Here is a 7,464-nt window from a genome sequence, read left to right as displayed (position 1 = left end):
CAAGGGCTGGATTTACTGACGGCTGTCATAAAGCTGGAATATTGTAACTACGGTTCGTGTAGTATAAACTTATGCATATGGGAAGCTCAGCACAACAGCTGGAGGAGCGACTAGATTGTGTCCTGAACGGCTGACTATAGTTCCTTCATCACACAAAGGTAAATGGTGAACTGTTTTATAGGACACCTGGTTTCCATGACAACACAGTTGACGATTGTGCAATTTAACCCTGTGCTTGCGAAAGTGGATGACTGCTTGCATACAACTTTAGCTGAACATTTTCTATATTGTGGGCGGCCTTTAGCCATGATTCTCAATGTGCGAGACCGGGATTATGTCCATACAGCCAGTAAGCGGCTATTTTATAGAGTCGGTGTCGCTACCGACCCTGTAGTTGTAGGTCGGGTTTGCGTGGGGATCCTGACTTCTCGGCCCATCGGGTGTGATGTTTTTCGTAACATGAGCATCGATTGCCATACGTACGGCATTTTTTCAACACCTCGGCGAACAAATAGGTCATGCAAATATATACAGTACAATTTGTAGTTATTGAAATCCTAAACATTCTCCTTACAATAAACGTACGCTGGCGTTCGGAACATGGCGTTTTACGAATAGAGCATCTGGCTAACTAGTTTAGGGATATTCAGGTTTTTGATTATACCGATTTGGGTTATGTTTGTATACAACAGAAACCACTTGACCGTGTCAGGCTATGTTGTGACGATCTGATCCCGCCCGGATAACGTGTACGTCCCGAGAGGACATGCGTCCAAGATATTCAGGTATTTCAATGAGATATTTCGCCAAGAGATTCCCTAAGGGGCTTTCAGGTATCATTACTAGAGAGTACTGAATGATGGATGTTATTACCTATGGAATCCTATAAGGGTCATATCGCGTTGTCGGACGGTGGCGGTTCACGTTTAGAAACACAATCAAATTGTCAAAACTAACCAAAGCGCGACAATGCGACAATCACAATTAGGCCATTTGGCCATCGCTTTGTCTCGCTGTAGCAATTTTTTTATATATATCTCCTATTTTCTAAAGGGTTGACATCGTCAACGAGTGTGACATCGTCAACGAGTGTGACAACGTCAGTGTGTGTGTGACAACGTCAGTGAGACAAGATCCATCTATAATTCCATAATTGCCTCATGGGGATCTAAGTCGTTCCGTCAGCTGGTTCGCGACACGCACAATGACATTCCTGTGATCATGTGGATAAAGGAATAATGGTTCATATCATTCATCAGCCAACATTCTCATCACATGAGTGTCGAAATAATCTCGGGAAGTAAACTTTGTTCAAGCGTTTGACAATGAGTGAAAACGTGTTGCAGCAGGAAATGGAAATTGTACCACATATCCTAAACGAAGGGTAGGTACATCAGTGTTTGATTTTCAAATCGAACAGTTAGTTTATCCATGGCTTCACATCTGAACCTGAGCACTAGTACAGTACCTGAATTATAGAATAGACACTTTGCTGTGACGACACTTGAGTTCTAAAAACAGCACTTGGCTCAAACGACATCTGAGTGCTATACTTAAATACATTTAAGTTCAAAACAAACGCTTGACTCATGGAATATTTGAGTTCTGAAATAAACACTTACTTTATACAATATGAAGTCTGAAACAGCACTTGGCTAATAAAGTATTTCATTTCTTAAATGAAGTGTTTACACTTGGCGTATTTAGCGTACGGGGTTTAAAACATATCGACAGTACCTGAGTTGTTCTGAGACAAACACTTGACTTAGATATTTACTTTCAAACAAAGCAGTTGGTTCATGCAATATTTGATAACTGAACCGAACGAGTTGAAATATGATGATATTGTCATAGAAAGTGGTCACAAAGTACCAACGTCTAACTGCCGCTACTATGTCTACAACTGGCTGTCAAGATTCACCGTTATTTAGGGGATCGAGTGAGAACAGGGTCCCGTTACGTCATGCTTGTCGGGCCGAGGTAAATGAGGATCACGTGGCCATGTATTTTGACAGGATTGTCGCTGTTGGCGGCGGTCAGTAAATAATCGAGTCTGGACCAGACAATCCAGTGATCAACACCATGAGCATCGATCTGCGCAATTGGGAACCGATGACATGTGTCAACCAAGTAAGCGAGCCTGACCACCCGATCCTTTTAGTCAAGCATGGGTTACTGAAGATCAATATTCTAACCCGGATCTTCACGGGTACCAGACTACTATGGGAGAGGAGGCCTTCTACTTCCAAAATTGTATAGTTCCTCCCTTCATACTTAACAAAGGTGGATGTCTTGATGCACTGACTACACTCCACTCAAACAGTTTTCCTGACTGAGTCACTGCAAAACCAACTTGAGAAATTTAAATGACATGCCACCATTGTCAAACGTCTCCCAGGTTTAAAGGCAACAACATTACCGAACATGTTACGGCCCTTCCAAAGCATGCAAATCTGTTGCAACATTGTGAAGTCACCCCAACTCTATTAAACGTTTAGTCGTAATGCATCGCCCAAACCATTTGTCATGGTAAACCATGCTGTTGATTCACATTGCCTCACAAACTCGGTGAATTGACTCTAACACGAGTTCACTTCACTATGACAATATAAGCTCATACTTCTACCATGTACAAACAACATTAACAACCAAGTCATGTAAACAACCTTTATAACCTGCAAACACCAATATTCAAATGACACTCACTTAGAGACGTGTCTCGTACTTGACAGAGCACCAACCTCAACATGTGACACAAATTGAAAAGTTTGGGACTGACTACTGTAGTTCACCGTCGGGGTAGTATGGTCGTGCACGTTGACATGGTTGTCCCCAGGGGGTGGGCGATGAGGGTGGAGGGGGAGGGTGCGTGCAAAACCAGTGCCACACCTTTCCCTCGTTAGCTGTGGTATTGTCCGGGTCAAAACGAGTCATAACTTCCTGGAAAGTCCATCCACGGGCTTGATGCGCGAGCACGTACAGACAGTACACACCACACATAGAGCTGAACCAAGCCTGGACGGGACGAGGATTCCACCTCTGTAACCGCCATCCTATTACAGATATGGCAGCGTGAACATCCGGGTGCTGGTGGGAGGGGTCAAGGCCGTAGCTGTCAAAGTACAGGACGACGCCTGGGGACGGTCGGTACAGACACACCCAGTGGCCCCCCGGGCGGTCGCTGGGGTCGGTGTTGACGATGTAGGCCTTGGGAAACTCACTCTGCACGGCATGTTCCTGTTCACTAAGCATCTCAGATGAGAACTCATCTCTGGCAAATGTACCTTGATACAGCGATTGGAGCAACGGGTCGCCCTCGACGAACTGGTTCAGGTCACGCGTGGTCAACACGGTTTCGTCCATGATCACACCGTCAGGTCGTCTCTGGAACGGTCAGACTCCACCATGTTTGTGGTACTCGAGGAGAATCATCGGACACAGCTTTGCCACAGTGGACGCCAAGTGTTGAGAATTGACATGGTATACAGCACAACCCATTGTCGGCCAAACATCCACAAGTTGGTTAATCCTACTTTTCATAAAGTGTAGTTAATGTCTGTAAACACCATCCATACACAAGATGTCTCCACATCAACCACGAAAACATACAAGTCCTATTATTCGCCATGTTGTACACTGCTGAATAGCGGTCTGATCCTGTCACTATAGCCTATACATATCTGTTGTAGTAAAAGCTGTAGGGGAGAGTTATGTTAAACACGATGAGCTGTGTCCTTTGTATTGATTCATGTACCTCTGACGCGTCTGTGTCCCTCACCTCGAGTAATAACAAAAACCGGTGCCATTTGATGCCACCAAGGAATGGACAACTCACTAGATGATTCTTCTCGCGTTGAAACACAAATTACCTCCCTTGTGTCCGTAGTCAAGGGAATTAATATGAATGCGTCTCTTTTCACCCAGTAGCTGCTGTAGTGATCATGTGGTAAAATGTATGCACTTTTTCTCCATCCATACCAACATGATGCATGGGGATAGCCTGCCATAGTTACCAATATGATGCATTGGGATTACTTGCAATCCATATCAACATGATGTATGAGGATGGCTTGCCATCCATACCAACATGATGCATGGGGATAGCCTGCCATAGTTACCAATATGATGCATTGGGATTACTTGCAATCCATATCAACATGATGTATGAGGATGGCTTGCCATCCATACCAACATGATGCATGGGGATAGCCTGCCATAGTTACCAATATGATGCATTGGGATTACTTGCAATCCATACCAACATGATGCATGAGGATGGCTTGCCATCCATACCAACATGATGCATGGGGATAGCCTGCCATAGTTACCAATATGATGCATTGGGATTACTTGCAATCCATATCAACATGATGTATGAGGATGGCTTGCCATCCATACCAACATGATGCATGGGGATAGCCTGCCATAGTTACCAATATGATGCATTGGGATTACTTGCAATCCATACCAACATGATGTATGAGGATGGCTTGCCATCCATACCAACATGATGCATGGGGATAGCCTGCCATAGTTACCAATATGATGCATTGGGATTACTTGTAATCCATACCAACATGATGCATGAAGATGGCCTGTCATCCATACCAGCATGATGCATGAGGATGGCCTGTCATAGTTACCAATATGATGCATTGGGATTACTTGCAATCCATACCAACATGATGCATGAGGATGGCTTGCCATCCATACCAACATGATGCATGGGGATAACCTGCCATAGTTACCAATATGATGCATTGGGATTACTTGCAATCCATACCAACATGATGCATGAGGATGGCTTGCCATCCATACCAACATGATGCATGGGGATAGCCTGCCATAGTTACCAATATGATGCATTGGGATTACTTGCAATCCATACCAACATGATGCATGAGGATGGCTTGCCATCCATACCAACATGATGCATGGGGATGGCCTGCCATAGTTACCAATATGATGCATTGGGATTACTTGCAATCCATACCAACATGATGCATGAGGATGGCTTGCCATCCATACCAACATGATGCATGGGGATAGCCTGCCATAGTTACCAATATGATGCATTGGGATTACTTGCAATCCATACCAACATGATGCATGAGGATGGCTTGCCATCCATACCAACATGATGCATGGGGATGGCCTGCCATAGTTACCAATATGATGCATTGGGATTACTTGCAATCCATATCAACATGATGCATGAGGATGGCTTGCCATCCATACCAACATGATGCATGGGGATGGCCTGCCATAGTTACCAATATGATGCATTGGGATTACTTGTCAATCCATACCAACATGATGCATGAAGATGGCCTGTCATCCATACCAGCATGATGCATGAGGATGGCCTGTCATCCATACCAACATGATGCATGAGGATGGCTTGCCATCCATACCAGCATGAGGATGGCCTGTCATCCATACCAACATGATGCATGAAGATGGCCTGATCCATCCATACCAACATGATGCATGAGGATGGCCTGCCATCCATACCAACATGATGCATGATGGATGGCCTGTCATCCATACCAACATGATGCATGAGGATGGCTTGCCATCCATACCAACATGATGCATGAGGATGGCCTGTCATCCATACCAACATGATGCATGAGGATGGCCTGTCATCCATACCAACATGATGCATGAGGATGGCCTGTCATCCATACCAACATGATGCATGAGGATGGCCTGCCATCCATACCAACATGATGCATGAGGATGGCCTGTCATCCATACCAACATGATGCATGAGGATGACTTGTCATCCATACCAACATGATGCATGAGGATGGCCTGTCATCCATACCAACATGATGCATGAGGATGGCCTGTCATCCATACCAACATGATGCATGAGGATGACTTGTCATCCATACCAACATGATGCATGAGGATGACTTGTCATCCATACCAACATGATGCATGAGGATGGCCTGTCATCCATACCAACATGATGCATGAGGATGGCCTGTCATCCATACTTACATGATGCATGAGGATGACTTGTCATCCATACCAACGTGATGCATGAGGATGGCTTGCCATCCATACCAACATGATGCATGAGGATGGCCTGTCATCCATACCAACATGATGCATGAGGATGACTTGCCATCCCTACCAACATGATCCTTGAGAATGGCCTGTCATCCATACCAACATGATGCATGAGGATGGCTTGCCATGCATACCAACATGATGCATGAGGATGGCTTGCCATGCATACCAACATGATGCATGAGGATGGCTTGCCATCCATACCAACATGATGCATGAGGATGACTTGCCATCCATACCAACATGATGCATGAGGATGGCCTGTCATCCATACCAACGTGATGCATGAGGATGGCTTGCCATGCATACCAACATGATGCATGAGGATGGCTTGCCATGCATACCAACATGATGCATGAGGATGGCTTGCCATCCATACCAACATGATGCCATCCATACCAACATGATGCATGAGAATGGCTTGCCATCCATACCAACATGATGCATGAGGATGGCTTGCCATCCATACCAACATGATGCATGAGGATTACCTGCCATCCATTCCAACATGATGCACGCACACACACACGTACACACGCACACTTCTGAGCCATGTTCATGTTCGTGAACATCCACCGTACATTTTCACTTTTGTGTGTCACTTCTATTTACCTTGGCATAAGTTGTGTAGCATGAATAGAGTAACGCAATAACAAAGGACATTCCTCTCTTTTTCTCGGTGCGTTACTTTGGAAACAGCATGGAGGTGTCTCTGTGTCTGGCGGGTGGGCGGCGACCTAGATACTGTTTGTCACAGCAATGAATAACGCCGAGTGATAGGGTAACAACCTTGTCAGTGTTTAAATTACACGGTGAATGTGTTCACCTTTGGGACATCAAACACCTCTCCCTTCGTTATGAATGAGAGCGTTTGGTTGCAAAGATGAAAGCACATTTTTATTACCCCCCACACCTCCACAGCGCGTAAAACTGATTTTTTTTAAATTTACTAATGAAAGTGAACGATTTTTTATGTTGAATACTTGACTCTATCTCGTAAAACTGTTTTGATTAAAATAATGAAAGTGGACGATTTCTTAATACTGAATACTCATCTCAACCACGTGAGAATATTGACATAGACGCTCAAATGCTATAGGCGTAAACGTAATAATTAAAATGTCGATATTTCCAGTGTAATTATGCTGTCAAGCGAATCATACTTCATAATAGTCCATCAATCTGTTACAGCGAAGGATTCAGGACAGCCATTGTCAGAATAATTCCAAGTATCAATTATTATGTAGCTTAGACATGTATAACTTGATTTTATTTATTGACATGACGCTAACCTGCATTCTTAATCCTCGTCACCACAAAATTGTGTATTGACTTGTCCACCAACGCGTGACATTCTGTCACTTTCATTAATTACTGTTATGA

Source organism: Haliotis rubra, unplaced genomic scaffold (genome assembly GCF_003918875.1).
Source record: "Haliotis rubra isolate DU_JTF1 unplaced genomic scaffold, ASM391887v1 Scf87, whole genome shotgun sequence".
Classification (NCBI taxonomy): Eukaryota; Metazoa; Mollusca; class Gastropoda; order Lepetellida; family Haliotidae; genus Haliotis; species Haliotis rubra.
Note: the sequence above shows the minus strand (reverse complement) of the source record.